Source organism: Notamacropus eugenii, chromosome X (assembly GCF_028372415.1).
Source record: "Notamacropus eugenii isolate mMacEug1 chromosome X, mMacEug1.pri_v2, whole genome shotgun sequence".
Lineage (NCBI taxonomy): Eukaryota > Metazoa > Chordata > Mammalia > Diprotodontia > Macropodidae > Notamacropus > Notamacropus eugenii.
Window position 1 is genome coordinate 23,671,404 of NC_092879.1, and position 20,959 is coordinate 23,692,362.

Genomic DNA, 20,959 nt, shown 5'->3' on the forward strand with positions numbered 1-20,959 from the left:
TCTTTGATTACATATAAGTTTTATTGCATTATGATCTGAGAAGGGTACATTGACTATCTCTGCCTTTCTGCACTGAATTGTGAGGATTTCATGGCTTAGTACATGGCCAATTTTTGTATATGTGCCATATAACACTGAGAAAAAGGTGTATTCCTATCTATACCCATTCAATTTTCTCCAGATATATATCATATCTACCTTATTCAGAGTTCTATTCACCTCCTTAACTTCTTTCTTGTTTACTTTGAGGTTATATTTATCAAACTCAGAGAGAGGAAGGTTGAGATCCCCTACTATTATAGTTTTGCTGTCTATTTCTTCCTGTAACTCCCTTGACCTCTCTAAGTATTTGGATGCTGTACCACTTGGAGCATGTATGCTTAGTGATGAAATTGCTTCACTGTCTATAGTGCCTTCTAGCAGGATATGGTTTCCTTCTTTATCTCTTTTGATTAGATCTATTCCTGCTTTTGCTTTTCTGAGATTAGGATTGCCACCCCTGCTTTTATTACATCAGCTGAAACACTACATGGTATGCTCCAATCTTTTATCTTCACTCTATGTGTATCTCCCCTTTTCAAATGTGTTTCTTGTAAATAATGCATTGTTGGATTATCGTTTTTAATCCATTCTGCTATCTGCCTCTGTTTTATGGGAGAGTTCATCCCATTCACATTCACAGTTATGATTACTATCTGTGTCTTTCCCTCCATCCTGTTTCCCCATGTTTATGCTTTTAGTTCTCCCTTCTCCTCCCCAATAATTTTGATTTTTGACCATCTCAGTCTTCCCTCCCTTCTTTCAGTCCTCCTGCCTTTTAATCCCCTTTTCCCTTACTACTTCTTCCCTCCCTTTTAGCCTCCCCTCCCTTTTCTTTCCCCCTTCCCCTCCTATTGCCTATAGAGCTAGTTGTATTTCTATACTTAACTGAATCTCATCAGATGAGAGTACCTCAAACAACACTCATCTCCCTCCCCTCTTTCCCTCTTCATTAACATATTTTTATTCCTCTTCCTGTGATGCAATTTATTTTTTTTCTGCCTCCTCCATTTCAAATCTCCACTTACAATCCCTTTGACACCCTTAAATCACATTTATTATCATCACATCATATAATTTATATCCACTCCCTCTATCGATGTATATCAATTTTACATTTCATAATAAGTATACAATTCTCAAGATTAACAAGTATCATATTCCCTTACAGGGATGTAAGAAGTTTGCCCATATTGCGTAACAGGTTTTTTTTTCCTGTTCAAATTTTTGTGCTTCTCTTGAGACCTGCATTTGAAGTTCAAGTTTTTTGTTCAGTTCTGACCTTTTCATCAGGAAGGTCTGGAAATCTCTTATTTCACTGAATGTCCATCTCCTTGCCTGAAATTTTATGCTCAACTTTGCTGGGTAATTAATCCTTGGTTGTAGTCCCACCTGTTTGCCCTATGGAATATCATATTCCAATTGCTTTGGTCTTTTAATGTAGAAGCTGCAAGGTCCTGTGTGATCCTGACTGTAGCTCTTTGATACTTGAATTGTTTCTTTCTGGCTGCCTGCAATATTTTCTCATTCACTTGATAGTTCTGGAATTTGGCAACAATATTCCTTAGTGTTTTTAGTTTGGGGTCCCTTTCAGGTGAACGTTGGATTCTTTCAATGGCTATTTTTTGCTCTGGATCTAGGACTTCCGGGCAATTTTCCTTGATGATTTCTTGGATGACATTGTACAGGCCCCTTTTTTCATCATCACTTTCTAGTAGATCAATACTGCTTAGATTTTCTCTCCAGAATCTGTTTTCCAGGTCAGTTGTTTTTCCAATTAGATACTTTACATTTTCTTCTGTCTTTTCATTCTTAGGTTCTGTTTGACTGGTTCTTGATGCCTCATAGATTCATTAGCTTCTACTTGCTCGATTCTGTTTTTTAATCAAATTGTTTTCTTCAGTTAACTTTTGCGTCTCCTTTTTCATCTGTTCAGTTGTTCCTTTTAAGGAGTTGTTTTCACCAGATAAGTTTTGTACTTCCTTTTCCATTTGTCCAATTTTCCTTTTTAAGGAGCTGTTCTCTTCAGTGAATTCTTTTTTCGTATTTTTAATGTCATTGGTTAGTTTTTCTTCTATTTCTCTAATTTAGGTTTTAAAATTCTTCCAGAGCTCTTCCAAGAAGGCTCTTTGTGCTTCAGACCAGTTCATATTCCCTTCTGAAGTTTCAGATGGGAGTACAGTGTCAATGCTGACCTCTTTGCTTTTTATGTTTTGGTCCTTGTCCCCATAGAAAGATTCTGTGCTCTTTTCTTTTCTGCTTTGCTTTTTACTTCTGATAATAACCGTTTTCCTGGCTTTTAGGGTAGATCTCTGCTTCTGTGGCACAAGGAGCTCTGTCTCACAGTTCTTGTGCCCAAAACTTGAGGCTTTGTGTGTTGTGCCCTCTGGTTCTTTCAGCTAGAAATTAAATGCTGCAGCTTACCTGGTGCTGAACTGGCTGGTGTTTGAAAGCAAAGGCTGGTTAGGTCTTTTAAGGTTTCCCCGCAATTACCCTGAAACTAGCTGCTTTTAGTGTGGGGGAGGGGTGGTCTGGACTGTAGCGGCTCCTCTGCTGAGATAGAACACAGGCAAACTCAGTTTTCTGCGCTAGTGTCTTCCCAGTTCTACTGGGTTGCTGAAGCACACCTGCAGTCCTGGTGTTGGCAGTTGCTGGCTTCACTCCTCTGGGGTTGAGGATCTTCACCCGGTTTGTTGAGGTGGGACTGTCTGGGCCAGTTCTGATCCTGCACTGGTCACCTTTGGCCACAGCAAGAGGAACACTCCTTAGTGATCTTTCTAGCCTCTTGTGCTGAGAGCCTGTTTACCCCTTCTGCTGCTCCCACTGTTCCAGGGGTTTTTTTTACAGGGAAATAATCTCTGGGCTAGTCAAGGTCAACAAGGGGAGAGACATAGCAGTGACCAATAACTCCACCATCTTGGCTCCCGGAAACGGAAATCCGAGAGTCATTGGTATTTTATGGGCTGTAGGGGAAGAGCTAGAGTATGTGCGTTTTTCTACTCTGCTGTCTTGGCTCCACCCCTCTAGTAAGCCTCGTGATTTCCCCTTCCTGTTTACCTTTGTTATGCTTTTCTTGAGTCTTGTATTTGAAAATTCAGTTTTCTCTTCAGTTTTTGTCTTTATATCTAGAATGTCTGAAAATCCTCCTCCTCATTGAATGTTCATTTTTCCCCTGAAGAATTATACTCAGCTTTGCAGGGAAGGTGATTCTTTGTTGTAACCATAGCTCTTTTGCTGCTCCAGAATATATTCAAAGCACTCTGATTCTTTCATGTAGAGCTGCTGAATCTTGTATTTTTCTGACTGTGGCTTCACCATACTTGAATTGCTTTTTTCTGATGCCTTACGATATTTTCTCCTTGACCAGAGAACTCAGGAATTGGACAGTTTTCATTTGAGGATTTCATTAAGGAGGTGACTGGTAGATTCTTTCAATTTCTATTTTGCCCTCTGGTTCCAGAATGTCAGGGCATTTTTTCTGGAAGTTTTCTTGAAAGATATTCTGTAAGCTTTTTTTTTTTTTTGGTTGTTGATCATGGCTTTCAGGTAGTCCAATGCTTTTTAAATGGTCTTCCTGCATCTCTTTTCCAGGTCAGTTGTTTTTCCAATGCCATATTACACATTGTCTTCTATTTTTTTCATTCTCTTGGATTTGTTTTCTTGGGAAATACTTGTGGGAAGTAATGTTTTATAAAAATGTTTTGCATGAGTTTTAGAAGGCCTACTATATTTTTATTTGTAAGATGATTTATTGCTTAGTCCATAAAATGACTACAAATTCAGAACAAAACAGTAAGAGTTAAATCAATGTTTGAACTTACAATAGGTATAAAATTCTATAGCTGAAGTATCTCCTTCTTTTGGAATGATGATTATAACTAGAGAAGGATAAATAAACTTGTGAAACAATGATGTGAATATGTTAAGTTGTGAAGTTAAAGTCAAGAATCTCTTTTATTTTTGTTAAAGGAATAGGATTACAGGACAATCAGTTATGTTAGTGAGCTGTCTTGTGTTATCATAAAGAGAAATCTGATTTTATTTATGTCCGTTATTTAATCTGAAGTGACAACATGTGCAGAAATGTATTCAAGCAATTTAAGACTCGCCTTAGAGATGTTCCCATTCTTTAAAGGGATTTTGAGAGCAGCGGTATTGTTGTGAACAATCTATTACCGTCACCAGTGTAAGATTATAGTCAATACTTATTATCTCGGATGTGTGATCCTTGAAAGCTGAACCCACCTGAAGCTCTGATTATGGGAACTTGTTATTTAAGACTTTTTCGGGATAGATTCTCAGGACCAGAAATGGAGAAAAAGGACCAATATCAAGAAAAGCTGAGCCAAGACTCAGCTGTCCTAGAACAACCAAGTGAAATAAAGAGGAGTAGCATAGGTGGAGAAGTTGGGTGACAGCACGAAGGAAGTTATGTGGGCAAACATTTCCGAACGGGATTATGACCATGCCTGCCCCTCAGGACAGACTTCCTCATCCTTGTTCCAGTGGCCTTTCAGTGAGATCCCAGTCCCTTCACCCAGTGAGGGGCATGGATGATGACAGCAGCTGTGACTCTCAGAGACAGCCTCCACCAAAGCCAAAGCGGGACCCCAGGACAAAACTGAGCACATTGTCAGAGACCATCAATGATACAGCAACGGGGAAAAGTGTGAGACTCCACGAGAAAATGGAAGGGCTAGCCAAACCCAGGCACCACAATGATGAATGTTGCAAGAAGATGCCTCCTCCTAAGCCTAAGGGAAATCCAAATACCTATCTAAGCACATCTTTTGATGAGACCTATATTAAAAAGTATGGGCTTACAAAGACTTTGTTGACATGGGACACATCCTTATCACAGGTGAGCAGTCCTGCTCTAGATCCTGAGGAAGAGGAACCTGTGTACATTGAAATGGTGGGGGCTATTTTAAGAGACTTCAAAAAAAAGAGAAAGATGACCAAAGTGAGGCAGTTTACGAGGAAATGAAATATCCTGTTTTTGATGATGTCTGCCAAGAGTGAAAATGTGAATTAGACCATCACAGCTGCTCTTCTCAGTGTGCTACGCCTACAGTGCCTGACTTTGACTTTGCCAAGTCCTGAGTGCCATGTACTCCAAAGAGTTTGCTCTGTGATATCCCCCTCCCTTGCCTAACTTACTGTCTCATAGACCCTCAATATTGGTGTTCCCACCAACACCTGTCCAGTGTTCCCCCAATTCTGATGAGTCACCTCTAACTCCGCTTGAGGTCACAAAGCTTCCTGTGTTGGAAAATGTGTCTTACATCAAACAGCAGATTGGAGCTTCTCCATCATCACTGCCATCTCATTTGGGTCATCCCAAATCAGAGAAAGACCAGAAAATAGCTCATGGACCATCTTCTTCCTCTTGTGTTCATTCTTCGTCACCTCCCCATCCTTCAATTTATATAAAACATCATCTCCACATGGATACTCTAAAAGTCACTCTGCTTCACCTTCTCCTGATAGTATGAGGAGGTCACTTACCCCATTAAGCCTCAAAAGACCACCATCCTATGTATCTTTACATTCAAGAAGCACCTCAATGAGCTCTCCATCAGCGCCACATACTACAGCCAGAAACACATTACAGGAAGGAGGGAAGATGGTAAATGCCTCTATCAGTACCTATGGGTCCTCTCAGAGTGGCTTCCACTCCAGAACTCCCACAAGTCCTTTAGAAGAGCTCACCAGACTCTTTACTTCAGGAAAAATCTTGCTGAGGAAGTCCTCCAGTGGAAGAAGATCAAAAGAACCTGCAGAGAATGTGGAAACTAAAACCCTGAGACATCTTAGATATACAACTGATAAATGTTGGAGTTGGATTGGAATCCCATTCCCTTAATTCCATGACCAGTGCCTTCTCTGCTCTGACAAACCATAGAAATTAAAGAATCTAGACTGTCAGAAGAGAAAGTGACTTTCATCTGACATGCTTCTATAATAGACTGTTTGCTAATAAATGTGTTGAATTACAAATGAATAAAAAAGACTTTATGGGACTGTAACTTACTATTGTTTTGATTTGATCTGTACCTAAGAAGATATAATTATATTGCATATGGGAATGTAAGTATGTGAATTGTAAGGAAAACTTTATTGGATTATTTGGATTATTTGAACCTAGCCCTGCATGGCTGGGAAACTGGACCATCTCTTTGTGCCTTTAACCAGGGACTTATGTTATAGTGTTTTCTCTCAATTTTCAACTCATATGTATTCTAAGAGTCCCCATAAGGTCCTTCCAACTACTCCCACACCTGCCAACTTGTGAATGTGAACTCCTGGATCATCTGAAGCTAACCCTCTCTCAGTGAACATCTGAGTCCACAGAAGACTTTGTCCTCTAGTTTAGTAAGTCCTTGAAAAAGATGACATCTACTGCAGATGACTTCCCTAAGAATCCAGACCAAACCAGTGAGGAGAAGGGCTACCTCCCTACTTGAGCCCTCTTTCCAGATCCTTACATTCCATACACCATTTGCCTGTATCCCTAGGCTTCCCTAGTTCTTGGTTCTTTTGTCTGGATGGCTTTCTTTGACTGTGCCCCCCATTCCCCTTACCTTGGGACCCCCTTCTCTTGCTTTTGCTTGTATTGCAAGAGTTGCAAAATCTCTCTTTCCACTTCCCTGAGGAAGAGTGAGATTTTCCCCATACCTTCTTTGTTCTGCAAGTGACTCCTTTGGCAAACCTTTGAACAAAAAGCGCAGAAATGTAAGGGCAGCTAGGTGGTGCAGTGGATAGAACACCAGTGCAGGAGTCAGGAGGACGTGAGTTCAAATCTCACCTCAGACACTTGACACTCACTTGCTGCATGACCTTGGGCAAGTCACTTAACCCGAATTGCCTCATCCTGCGTCATCTCCAGTCATCCTGATGAATATGTGGTCACTGGATTCAGATGGCTTTGGAGGAGAAGTGAGGCTGGTAACCTGCACAGCCCTCCCTCACTCAAAACAATGTCAAGTGCAAATCATGTCATCATTTCTCTGATGGCATGGTCTTCTTTGGCAATGAAGGACTAACACACACGCACACACACACACACAAACACATATATGTATGTATGCATGTGTATATATATATATATATATATATATATATATATATATATATATATATATATATATATATATATATATATATATATATATATGTATAGGCAGAAATGTAAATTAGCTTGATCCCCCCCACTCCCCTTGAAAAAGACCTAAAGTCTACTTCCCAGAGTTGTTGTGAAGATCAAATGAGATAATTATAAAATGCTTAGCAGAGTTTACGTGCATAATAAATGTTTCCTTCCTTCCTATTCTTTTCCCTAGACATTTTATTTCAGTTTTGATTTCATTTTAGGAAGATCTCTTCATTCTTTTCCAAGGCACTCATTTAGTCTTGTGGCCAAGCCATATTTCCCCCCGCTAAGGCTTAGCTTTTAGATGCGGTGTTTTTCTCTTCTGGATTTTCCTCTTGAAGATTCCTGACCTCTAATATGTCTTTGTAATGTTTTTTCTTAACTTCCTATTAGTGTGACCAACAATATGACAGACTAGATTTTTGGTCATCTCCAAAATAGGAATTACGTGTAAGAAATAAGGAAATTTCAGCAATCTTCAAGATCTAAGACACCAAGAACCTCAATGAACCAAAAATCTTAGGGATTAATAAGCTTGCTGTTGTTTAGTTGTTCTCAGTCATTCCCCACTCTTCCTGACCACATTTGTTTTCTTGAAAAAAATATACCGGAGTGTTTTGCCACTTCCTTCTCCAGCTCATTTTTGCATAGCAAGAAACTCAGGCAAGCAGGGTAAAGTGGCTTGTTCAGGACCACATAGTGACTGAGGCCTGATCTGGAAACTCAGAAGTTGAGTCTTCCTGACTTCAGACCAGCACTCTGTTATTGTGCTAGGTAGTAGCCTTCAACTAACAGCAGAGAAGGCCAATCTCTAAACCCCAACACTCTCACTCAGTAACTTTTCCCGCCTCAATCACCACACTCAGGCAGGGTTGCACAAGCCAACCCACGGGCTTGAAACCTAACTTAAGTCTGCCCTACCCCCACCTTATATAGGCAGCAGCCTTAGCTTCAGCTTGTACCCCACATTGAAGGGGAATGGGGGCTGACCAGGAAAATTTGCAGGGACCTTCTGCTGGCTGATGATAGATGGTGGGCCCTGCTTTGCTGACCAGAATAACTCTCAGGCTGTGGCTATGGTTCCAGGAGGAGTATATGCTGATGAGTGCATAGCAGAGGAGTGGGACCCTACTGACTGTGGTCACTCATGAGTTCCTGGTTTGTAATTCAAATGTCCACCTCCTTTCCCATTTGTGGTTCATGTATATAATTTGTGTCTTCACTTCAGCCAGTTGGAATTCTGATCGGAAGAATTCCCAATTTGCAAATCTGTTCCCCATAATGAAACTAATTAATTAAATGGCTACTTGATAACTAGCACTTTGTCTCTGACTTTCTGTTTCATCATTCTCAGGTTAGAGACTGGCTCAGTAAAATCCTGTTAACATAGTCAAGGTGTATGTGTCATTTCCCAGTTGACAAATGGCCCAAGGGTATGAACACGTCGCTTTCTATTTAATATTTTATTTTTTCTTTAATGACATATGAAACAATTTAAACATTTGTTTTTCAAATTTTGAGTTCCAAATTTTGTCCCTTCCTTTCCCCCTACTCCAGCGAGAAAGATTATACATGTGCAATGAAACAAAACATATTTCCATGTAGGTCACGTTGTGAATAAAATCAGAGAGGAACCCCACCTCCCCTTTGATTGTGCAACCTGAGAGGAACCAAGCTCTTGCAGGTCCCCAGAGTATACTCTACTCTTGACAAAGGACCCAAAAGTCAAGGAACTGGTAGGGAAAATGCCCAAAAAGGGAAAAAATAAGACTATAGAAGGTTACTTTCTTGGTGAACAGGTATTCTCTCCCATCTTTCATATGAGAAAGAATAATACTTACCATCAGGGGAAGACAATAAAGTCAAGGCTTCTGCATCCAAAACCTCCAAAATATATATGCCATGGTCCCAGGCCATGGAAGAACTCAAAAAGGATTTTGAAAATCGAGTAAGATAGATGGAGGAAAAATTGGGAAGAGAAAGGAGAGCGATGTAAGAAAATCATGAAGAGTGAGTCAACAGCTTGCTAAAGGAGACCCAAAAAATTCTGAAGCAAATAACACCTTTAAAAATAGGCTAAGTCAATTGGAAAAAGAGGTCCAAAAAGCCAATGAGGAGAAGAATGCTTTAAAAAGCAGAGTTAGCAAAATGGAAAAGAAGGTTCAAAAGCTCACTGAAGAAAATAGTTCTTTAAAAATTAGAATGGAGCAGATAGAAGCTAATGACTTTATGAGAAAGCAAGAAATTACTAAGCAAAACCAAAAGAATGAAAAAATGGAAGATAATGTGAAATATCTCATTGGAAAAACAACTGACTGGGAAAATAGATCCAGGAGAAACAATTTAAAAATTATGGGGACTACCTGAGTGTCATGATCAAATAAAGAGCCTGGGCATCATCTTTCATGGAATTATCAAGGAAAACAGCCCTGATCTACTGGAACCACAGGGCAAAATAAATATTGAAAGGATCCATTGATCACCTCCTGAAAGAGATCCAAAAAGAGAAACTCCTAGTAATATTGTAGCCAGATTCCAGAGTTCCCAGGTCAAGGGAAAAATATTGCAGACAACAGCGTTTTTACTATGCATATTTGAATTTTTCATGTGGTTTTTCAAGAGAAATAATCAGTAGTGATTTTTAATTTCAGTTTTCTTATTTTGGCGATGTGATTTTAATAGTTATGCTGCCTATCTATTAAAAATGCTTGGTTCTTTTACTGGCTTAAATTGGATTACTTGACTTACAAATATCCCCAAACACCTGAAATACATGAGGTAAGTAAATTTAATTACTAAAAGAACATGACGAATACATTAAAGAATATATAATTAAATTAATTAGTCCATCTCTAGGGACTATAAAAAGAGGAAAAAATTTAGAAAGAAAAAGATATCTAATGAGTTAAGCAACAACAGCAACAATAATGGAGTGACCATTAATAGATTCTAAAAGTACATAAAAGTATAAATATGCCTGCAGCCTTTAAAGAAATAGGAGACAGTGGAGGAGCAAGCTTAAAATATCACAAAATAAATTGCATGACTTAGCTTTCCTTATAGGTGAATATTTTGTGTTACTAAGTTGCACAATGGAAGGGTGCATGAAAGGGGAGAAGGAAGGTAGAAGATAAAGGGAAATGTGTGACGTACTCTAATCAAGTCCGTGGATGACCAGCAAAGGAAGATAACGTCTGTAGTCTCTCAGCAAGAAGAGGGGATGCAACAAGAATGTGTGGAGTGGCAACGGAAAGTATTTAATCAGGGGGAAAGATGGAGGAGCAGCAAAGGGAGGGTCCTACTGAAGAGCATACTCATAAGGAAGGAGTATATTCTATAACAGGAGATGGGGATCTTGCCACGGATTCAATATGCAGGGAACTGTTGCATAAGGAGATAACCTAGTCTGAGAGAGTGTTGAGTCTCCATGGAACATCACATCTCAGGAGAAGAAAAATCAAAGTTCCTCAGGGCAACTGGCATCCAGAAGGTTGGAAAGACATGGACCCAGAAAGAAGATTGCATTGCACGTTGAAAAGAAAATAACCATGAGGAGGTCAGGGGGTAGAATTAGATTTGGGACATTTTTAACATGGGACAATTCCTCTATCATCGTTACATCCCTCATGAATGGATAGTTCTAAGAGTGACTTACAGTAAGAAAAAGAGGTGAGGAGGGCAAGATCTACAAAAGCAAAAACATAGAAACTGGTGAGAAACGGGGACTCAAGCTTGGTCTTTTAGAAGCTTTGAATTCCATGAGGAATACAAAAAGTCTAAATAAGGAATAAGTAACTATGCAGAAATTAATCAAAGAATAAATTTTTAGGATAGAAAGAAAGAAAAGAATTAAGAAAACAAAGCAGAAATAACTTTTAGGAAAAAAAGCTAAAAATTAAAAAAAATGAACAAAAAGAGTGTAGGGGAGGAGAAAAGGAAGATATTTGAATTAACCTCTTACTTGAGAAAGAAAAAAGGAAAAGAATTAGATAATTAATAAAGGGAACAAAGAAAGAGAAATCAGTAAGTTAAACAAAACTCCAAGATTTGTAAAATACTTGACAAATGAGAGAGGGAGAGATAGTTTGTGGGAATAGGATTGCCGTAAACCAGAATAAGCAAAACTAATAGTGGGTACAAAGTCCTGACTTAAAAGAGGAAGGGAGGCCTCCTAAATCCCTACTCAGACAAAAAACAGTACTAGAAAGAAATATAGAAGAAAAGATAAACTGACAAACTTAATTCTCATAACTACAAATATAAACGGATTAAACAATCAAGCAATGGAAAGAGAGTGACAGATTGGAGAATCCCTTCTCTCCCCAAATGGTCATTATAAGAAATACACTTAAGTCATATATGTATGTATGTATGTATGTATGTATGTATGTATGTATGGATGGATGGATGTATATATATAATAAAAATGAGAAGGTAGAGCAAAATTTAATATGTATCAGGCAAATCTAAAAAAGCAACATTTGAAATCATGCCATCGGAAAATGCAAAATCCAAATTTATGATATAAACAAAAGGAAGGAAATCACATTTTGCTTAATATAGATAACAATCCAGTATCTATAAAGTCATAAAGAAAAAAAATAACCTAATTGCAAGATAACACAATTATAGTAGGGGACTTTAATGGACCTTTCTCAGAGTTGGACAACCAAAACAAAGTGTTTTCAAAAGGAAAAATAGGCAGGGCCATGATGGTGGAGTAAAAACAGAGACTTTTACTTTTGGTTCAGATCTTAAGATACAATGACACGCACTAAAACAAACTTAATAGGCAGTTAAGTTCTATTACTACAAATCGTGCAAGTTAGCAAGTGTATACATATAAAGAATAGATAATAGTTAAGACAGAGTAGAAAAAGAAAAAGTATACGTCAGCAGCCAAGTCTGAGCTCCCACACGTTGACAAAACTGGGGAGGCTGAAAGGGGGAGCAGTCTGCAAAGGTACTGGCTGTGACAGCAGAAGCAGGCCTACCCACTTCTGCAGCAAAAGACTTCCAAAGATCCTGCTCTCACTCAGTCTCTTTTTACATGTAACTTCAGGGAAAAGAGAACCCTTAGAACAAAGAAGAAACTCTAGCCAAAAGTTTCAGTTGTTGACTTTGATGTATATGCCCAAGGACTGTCCAGGTCCTTGAACAGAGACACCTCCTCCATTCCTTCACCCTGGCTGCATGCTTCATTAATTCTTCTGGTTCCCCTGGCACTCCTAGGAAAGCATATCAACTTTAAGTTGATTCTCTTATGTTAGGTCATGTGGTGGTCATGCAAGAGGCTGGGGAGAATCTTCCTCAGTTTCCTCACAGTAACCCATGAGAACATTCTCAGTATTAGGACAGTTGGAGGAAATACACACACATGCATACACACATATATTTATACATACCTACACACATGTATATATGTTTATGCATAAATATATACGCACAAAACCACACACACACATATATATGTACACACAGAGCGCACAGGGTGTGTTGAATATGAAGGGATGATATCAAAAACATAAAATTATGGGTTGACAGAAGAATATATTGAGAGAAAGAGAAAGGAAGAGGTACAATGTGGTAAATTATCTCACATAAAAGCGACATGAAAAAGTATTTACAATGGAGGGGAAGAGGGTGGAGGTGAGAGGGAATGAATGAACCTTATTCTCCTCAGATTTGACTTCAGGAGGGAATAACATACACATTCAAATGGATATGAAAATTTATCTTACCCTACAGGAATGTAGGGGGGAAAGGGAAGAGGAGGGATGATAGAAGGGAGGGCAAATGGGAGGAGGGCGTAATCAGAAGCAAACACTTTTGAGGAGGGACAGGGTCAAAAGAGAGAATAGAAGAAATGGGGGGCAGGATAGGATGAAGGGAAGTATAATTAGTCTTACACTAACTGTAAGTTACTATAGTTAGTATAGTAACTATAGTATTATTATATACTATATGTGTATTATATATAGTATATATGTATATACCATGTGTGTGTATATATATATATATATATATTATGACTATTATGAAAGTCATTTGCAAAACTGCACGTATATAACATACTGAATTGTTTGCCTTCTCAGTGGGGATGGGTAGGGAGGCAGGGAGGAAGAGAAGTTGGAATTCAAAGTTTCAGGAATAAATGTTGAGAATTGCTTTTGCATACAACTGTGAAATAAGTAATACAGGTAATGGAGTATAGAAAAGTATCTTGCACCACAGGACAAGAGAGAAGATGGGGATAAGGTAAAGGAGGGGTGTTAGAAGGGAGGGCAGATTGGTGGAAGGGGTAATCAGAATGCAAGGCGTTTTGGGGTGGAGGGAGGGGAGAGATGGGGAGAAAATTTGGAACTCAAAAATTTTGTGGAAAGGAGTGTTCAAAACTTAAAATAAATAAATTACAGAAAAAATTTTTTAAAAATGGAAGAGGCTTAACATGGATAAATTGGTTACATTCCTACATTGGAAGATGTTATTTGTAATTTATAAGACCTTTCTTAATATTAGTGTAGGTAGAAGTATCTATAGACAGAGGACACAGGAGTGAATTGAAAATGAAGGGATGATACCTAAAAAATTAAGGGGTGAGAGAAGAATGTATGGGGAGAAACATAAAGGGAGAGGTAGAATGGGGTGAAATATCTCAGATACAAGAGTAAAGATAAAGCTTTTACACTGGAGGGGAGGATGGCAGTTTAGGAGGTGATGGTAATGAAAATGCATGCCGTCTTGGAGAGAGGGAGGAGAGAGATGGGGATAAAATTTGGAACTCAAAATCTTGTGGAAGTGAAGGTTGAAAACTAAAAGTAAATATAATGAAAGGAAAATATAGACTTGAACAAATTACTCATATATAGACCTACAAAGCCTGTCCTCTATAAATTATAACTTCATACTTTTGTAGATGAGTATATCGAGAATCTATGACAATTCATGTATATGAAGACAGAAATTATATAAATATATATGCACTCAGCATCTTTCCTATGTACAAAATTTTTTTCTACAAATTCATTTACATGATTTATACTTTCAATATTCTCATAAATATTAGCAATCGTTCTTTCTACTGCTACATATATGAGTACGCACATATTCCCTCTCTATTCATGTCTATGAGTACCCATATTTTCTCTCTTCATATATACACATATAAATATATGTAAGTAGGTAGGTATATGTTCTCTTTCCACAGGGATAAGAGTATGCCTCTATCCTCTCTATATTTCTAAAAGTACTGTATGGCTTCTCTCCCTGTTAGAGAATATATGAAGATTCCTCTCCATGAGCATACAGAGTATAAGAGATTCATACAAAAGAATATAGACAGAGAATAAAGATAACTCCATGTAAAGGGACAGGGGGTGAATGAGTATTCACAAATGAATTACTAATATAGGAATAAAGAAGAGCTCTATCAATGCTGATATATGCCATAAACATATAAATGAATTGCAAGAGAAGAGTTGCTTTAAATGCAGTAAATACGTGGTTGCTCATATATATGAATACAGAAAGAATATGAGGAAACCCATGTATATATTGATTCATGCACGGAGAGGATATATGAGTATTGACATATGAGTAACAGGGGTGTACATGAGAGAATTCACACCATAAAGAGAGCATAGTAATACTCAGATGTATGGATATATAGAGCAGAACTGAGTACTCAGCATGTCTATATATAAATGGAAGATGTCAATACTCACGTGTGAGGTGATGTGTCTAAGTCTCCCATCATCTTTTTCCACACAATTTTCATTTGTAGGTAAGGTTCTCAGCCTACTTGCACTTTGTCTGCTCTATCTCTCCATGTCCTAAGTCAAGCTGATTTTTTCTGAAAACAATTTTGAGATCCTCTTTTGTCTCCTCACCATGATTACTGAGGAATAAACAATAAAATACTTTATCAAGTTATTTATCGGGGTGGGGGGCACAAGTGTGGGTGGGTAAGGGTAGGAGTGAATGTTTCTATGCCGGAATGTATGTGTTTATCATAAACGTCCAATCCATTCCATGTTCTATCATTGGGGCACCAATGTGTGTGAAGTGTAGGAATGTATTTTTCTCTGTCTCTGTATGTCTTAACTTATATCCCATCAACTGTTTAAACATTGATGCACAATTGTGTGTATGTGAGAGCCTTTGTGTTTCTGTATGTCTCTGTATGTCTGTGTGTATGTCCTATCTTCCAGTCCAGCCCCTGTTCCATCATTGCTAATACATGGGATTGGTCAGCCACAGTGTGTTTCATGGAGGCCACATCTTTCTATGTAGTACCTTCCTTTAAATTGCTGTTAAAGACAGTATTTACTCCAGTCAGTTCAGACCAGTTGAGGAACAGTTTATATTGCTCCTGGTGAAGTTACTCTTCTGTATTTCTGACTTCATGTGGACAAATAATTGGATTGGTCTACTGCTTCTGACTTCTTCAGGCTTTTATCAGCAGGAAACAACCTTAGTGATAGATATCCATGAGGCTGGTCTGTGCTGGTTGGGGGAGATGCCACCTTCGCCTGGTACCCAGAATCCCACTGCCCTCCCTAGGGAGAGAAAGGGAAGGACATAGAAGCTCCAGTCATGGGGATATTCGGATTTCCTTTCCCACACAGTTCCCAGAGGCCCCTTCTGAAACTCAGGCAGGTCCATTTGAATTGCGGAAAATGCCCTGCTCTGTTCTGTGGACAACCTCCCCTCCTGCACATTCCCTCTCCTCAATGAAAGCCCAAATGCCCCCCAGCCCACCTCCACTAAGCAGTTTTTGATCTAAGGCTTGTCTCCTCTGACCAAAACTTTGATATTGCTACCATATCCAACATGTCCAAGTCATTCATTTTTTCTCAATAAATCAGGAGCTTTCTGAGCGCAGGAATCGAGGACATTGCCCAAGCTACTACTCTAAGACCCAAGAAGATTTTAAAGTAGCGTTGTGAGTGAACCAAGTGGAGTTCGTGCCCCTTACTTCACAAACCCATTCAAGGAAGGCATGAGATTGGCTTTGGCTCAGGCTGAGGCCCAGCTTAACGTACATCTCAGGTTGCCACAAAGTTGGTGGTAGGAGTGTGTGGCTCATTTTGCCCCTCACTTATCCCTTCAGTCCTAAGTGGATCCCTAGTCCTATGGGCAACCTGCCCACCACCTTATGGTAAGTGCCTTCCCAGGGACCTTCAGTTCTTGAAGGTGTTCTGTCAGAGGAGGCAGCGGCCAAGAAGGAAGGGAGAGGGTCTGGGAGGCAGGAGAGATCCTGATTCAAAGTCTGGGTCTGGCCCTTACTGGCTCCGGGATCTTGGCCACGTCCCTGTCCTCCACTTGGCCTCAGTTACCCTTTTCCTCAAAACAGAAGTTTGAACCAGATGAGCTCTGAGGTCTCTTTTAACCCACCATTCTACCCACACCTACAACACCATTCAGACTCCATCCCATATCCTTCCCTTCCCCCAATTCTAGCAAAATAGCCCACCCCCGACACTGAGGAAGCCTTACTAGTGGAATGATTTTCTTTGGAGTAGCCCTCAGTCAGGAATTTGTTTCCTTATTCCAACCCCAAAGTTCGGAATAAAACCCATGGGTTTCCTGGTCCTGCCCCCTTAACCAGAGCCCGCCCCTCCTCACTCCCACTCCCCACCTCTGTCTCACAGGGACTATCAGACCTCGAGACCAGAGTGGTGAGTGGACAAGGTCACGTAGAAACCAGCTGGGAACATTTCCCTACCATGGACAGGAGTCTTGAGATCTGGGACTTAGGTTTCCTGGCTTCTTGTCTACCATTCTCAAGCACCTGGGTCACAGGTGGGCTTTGAGCAGGTCCCCTGGCATATCTGGGCTCTCAAATATCCACCGTCGGGCCTCGTTCTCCCCAGGGAGTCACTAGAACAGCCAACTAGAATTTGGACCAGGTGGACCCTCCCCTGGGGCCGAGCACGGATGGTTGATGACGTCAGCATCCACCTAGGTGAGGCAGGAGCCCCCTCCCGTCAACCACATCTCTCGATCCACTAGCCCCAGTCAGGCATTCCACTCAGCAGTCTCCTTGCAGTCAGCATCCCTCTCCTCTCTCCCTCTCGAGTCCTCTTGGCCTCATTTCCCCCTCCCTCACACCCTCCCATCTGCTACCTGTGGCTCAAGCTGGCAGAGGCGTTACTTGACTGTGGGAGAGGACCCCGGGGACCAGAAATGTTGGATGCCCAGCGACCCCGCGCTGTCGGTGTAGAAGGCGTGTACACACACACACACACACACACACACACACACACACAGAAAAAGAGAGATGCTATCGTCCTATATGTAAGAAAGAGCTTGTATATTTCATGTATGTTATATCTATATTCTCTATCTTTATAAGATTAGAATGCCTCTTCTTTACACTATAACTTCACCCTCATATGTATATAAATATGTGGATAATGGAATACAACTCATATATATGAAAGTAGAGAATATATTCCTATATGTAAGTACTCAGGTTGTGTCTCTTCATTCTTATGTACTGAAAGCAATTTATTCTTTCTAGAAATTCATTTATATGACTTATACATTCCATCTCCTCATAAACATAGTTAATCGTTCCTTCTATTCCCACTTGAATGAGAACTCATATTCTCTTAGTTCTCTATCTTTCCTCTGTACATTTATTTTCCTATACATTTATTTATACCTTCATATATATGTAAATATATATATATATGTATGCATATACACATTATGTCTCTACTCACACATATTAGGTCTCCTAAGTGCTCTCCACATTTTAAAAAAGCATTCCACTGCTTTTCCCTCTGTGATAGAATATATGCAGACTCCCGTCTATGTACACAGAGAGTATATCAGTACTCATATGCAGGAATATAGAGAGAGAATAAGGGTACCTCTATGTATACAAATGTGGAGTGAATGAGTACTCACAGTGGAAGTACCCAGACAGGAATACAGAAAGTTTCTGTGAATGATCATATATGCCAACATATAAAGAGGATATATGAATACTCATATATAGGAGTCACAAGAAACAACATAGTATGTGTATGTGTGTATATACATTTATATTGAATACATGATAGCTCATGAAAATATATGTGTGTCTGTCTAGAATATGTGGGGGAGCCTATATATATTGATTCATTTATGGAGAGGATATATGAGTACTTAAATACCAGCAGTAAGGCATTAATGAGGAATCTTCATTCATATGAATACATACAGGTGTACATACATATAAAATGAATACTTAGATGTATGGCTACAGTGAGAGAAGAAGTGGGTCCTCATACATGTCAAAATAAACCTGGAAGATAGGAATGCTCACCTAGGAGGAGATATGTCCAAATATCCTGCTTTCTCTTTCCATGATATTTCCTTTAGGAGTTAAATTTTCTCAGCCAGTTTTACCTTTGTCTGCCAGACCTCTCCACATCCCAAGTCAAGCAGATGTTGCTGAAGGGATTCTGGAGACCCTGTCAAGTGAAATCCTTATGTGTGTCTGAGACCTGAAATTTTATCTTTTTTACAAAATGTGTTCGGTAACCTCTGTTTTTGTTGGGGTTAAATCCTTGTCTGTCTCCGCTCCTCCTAAGGGGGGAATTAAATAATTGAACTGAATTGGAATTAATTTAAAGTAAGTGGTATTTAATTTTGGAATTCTAACAAGTTAATTTGTAAAAAAAATTGCAAAGTAAAAAAAACTGTGTAAAATTTTGAGGAAACAGCATCAATCTATATATGTGTACATGTGTAATTTGGAAGTGTGTAAGGGTTCTGCCTTCTTTGATATTTAAATATTTCCTGTGTCTTTGAATGTCTCTCATATATCAATGTAACATTTATCCTTTAGTTGGTTACCAGTTTTTATATCAGATACAGAGTTTAAATAAAGATTGAAAGAGCATAAGGTTTTTATAGCCTAAATTCTCTAAACTTCCAAGTGAACTGTGAGATCCTAATTTGATGTTTCCCTCAGAACTGTATTGTTAATAAGATCAGAAGTATAAGCTTTGATCTGGCTCTCCCAACATGAATTGGTAACTGGGGAAGTCAAGGCTCAAAGTCTGTGTGAGTCTCCTCCTTTGCCTCCCCTATTTAGGGGGAGATTTCTATTTCCTCCTCTTTCCTTTGCTGTCATCTCACAGCCTTCTCTCACTCAAAAAAACAAAGTCAAGTGCAAGTCATGTCATTATTTTCTCTCATGGCATGGTCTTCTTCGGCAACGAAGGAGGAACACACACCTCATAAATACGCAAGCTTCTGTTTGGATTGTGGACTCTGCACGTACTTAGGGTTCCACAGGCATATTCATTTCTCTTCTAATGAATCAAGTTGTAATGCATGTCTCATGGACTTGTGATAAAGTTTTTGGTTAACAAGTCTCTTTTTTCTCCTAACCACGATTACTAATTGATAGTGATGAAGACTTTTTATGAAATGATTGTATTAGAGGTGTGCCTGTATGTGTTTGTACGTGTATAAGTGTTGGAGCATGTACGGCTCTCTCTCTCTCTCTCTCTCTCTCTCTCTCTCTCTCTCTCTCTCTCTCTCTCTGTCTCTCTCTCTTTCTCCCTCCCTCTCTTACTGTGTGTGTGTGTGTGTGTGTGTGTGTGTTGTCCCACTCCGTTTGATCATTGGTTCACTAGTGAAAGTAAGAATAGGAGCTTGTCTGTTTGAATATCTTTCATATATCAATCAACAGAGCTTGTCTGTTTCTTTGTATCTGTACTGTTACATCCTATCATTGATTGACTTTATCATTCATTGACTGCGTGTGTGAGTGTGTGTGTGTTAAGTGTGTGAGCATGCATATTTCTTTGTATGTGTCTTTATATGTGTTTTTATATCCTAACTTCCCTCACACTGCCAGGCTAGAGGAGCTGAGTCTGGACAAGGTGAAACCACTGTGCGCACCCATGACTGGTGACCTCAGCCCCCACCTTGGGGAGAGAGGAGTCCCCCAAATAATCCTGCTCCTCTCACAGCTGCGCCCCAGGAAACATCCAACTCCCCTGTGCCCCTCCAGTCAGTATCCCTTACCCAAACGCTCTCTCAGAATTCTTTCCCACCCCTCCTCCTTGCCACCACTGCAAGTGTCCTGAACTGCCAGCAGGGTGTACTTACTGTGGCCCATTCCAAGAGCTGGGCATGGAGAGAGAAGACCCTGGGGCCCAAGACTGTTGCCCAGAGACCCCCTGTGTGTGTCCAGATGGCCCTCTGTCCCTCTCTTCAAAACCATTAGTCTGGGGGGCAGAGCAAAGATGGCGGACTAGAAAGACACACATAGGCGAGGTCTCCCCACACATCCCATAAAATACCTGTAGAGAGAGACTCTCAAAAAATTCTGGAGCAGCAAAAATGGAGAACAACAGAGTGGAGGAGATTTCCAGTCCAGGGTGACCTGAAAGGCCCATGGGAAACGTCGGTTGCACAGGACGCAAATCAGAGCCCAGCCCAGCCTTGGCCTCGCAGCACAGTGCAACCAGACTCTGGGAGAAGGACACTTCAGAGGGCAGAATCTCCAGTCGCAGCAGCAGGTCCTCAGATCCCTTAACCCACAGGTGCCAAAGGTCAGTGATGGGGTTTTTCAACTGGCCAGCAAGGGAGAAGGGCCTTCCCATAGCTCTGGCCTCAGGCAGTGGCTACAGAGGCCACACAGGGCAGGTGGCAGCAGTTTTAACTGCAGCCCGAGACCATTGTTGGATCGTAAAAACCCCTGGGAAACTGAGGAGTTGATTCTTGCCTCCACCTTGTATAGAGGCCTTGAGGGAGATT

The 20,959-nt window shown here is 40.0% G+C and overlaps 1 pseudogene; it reads left to right on the forward strand.

Annotated features, from left to right (window-relative positions):
• Positions 1-4,349: 4,349 nt before the first annotated feature.
• LOC140516284 (neuronal tyrosine-phosphorylated phosphoinositide-3-kinase adapter 2-like) overlaps positions 4,350-20,959 on the forward strand; it is a 27,757-nt pseudogene continuing 11,147 nt past the window's right edge.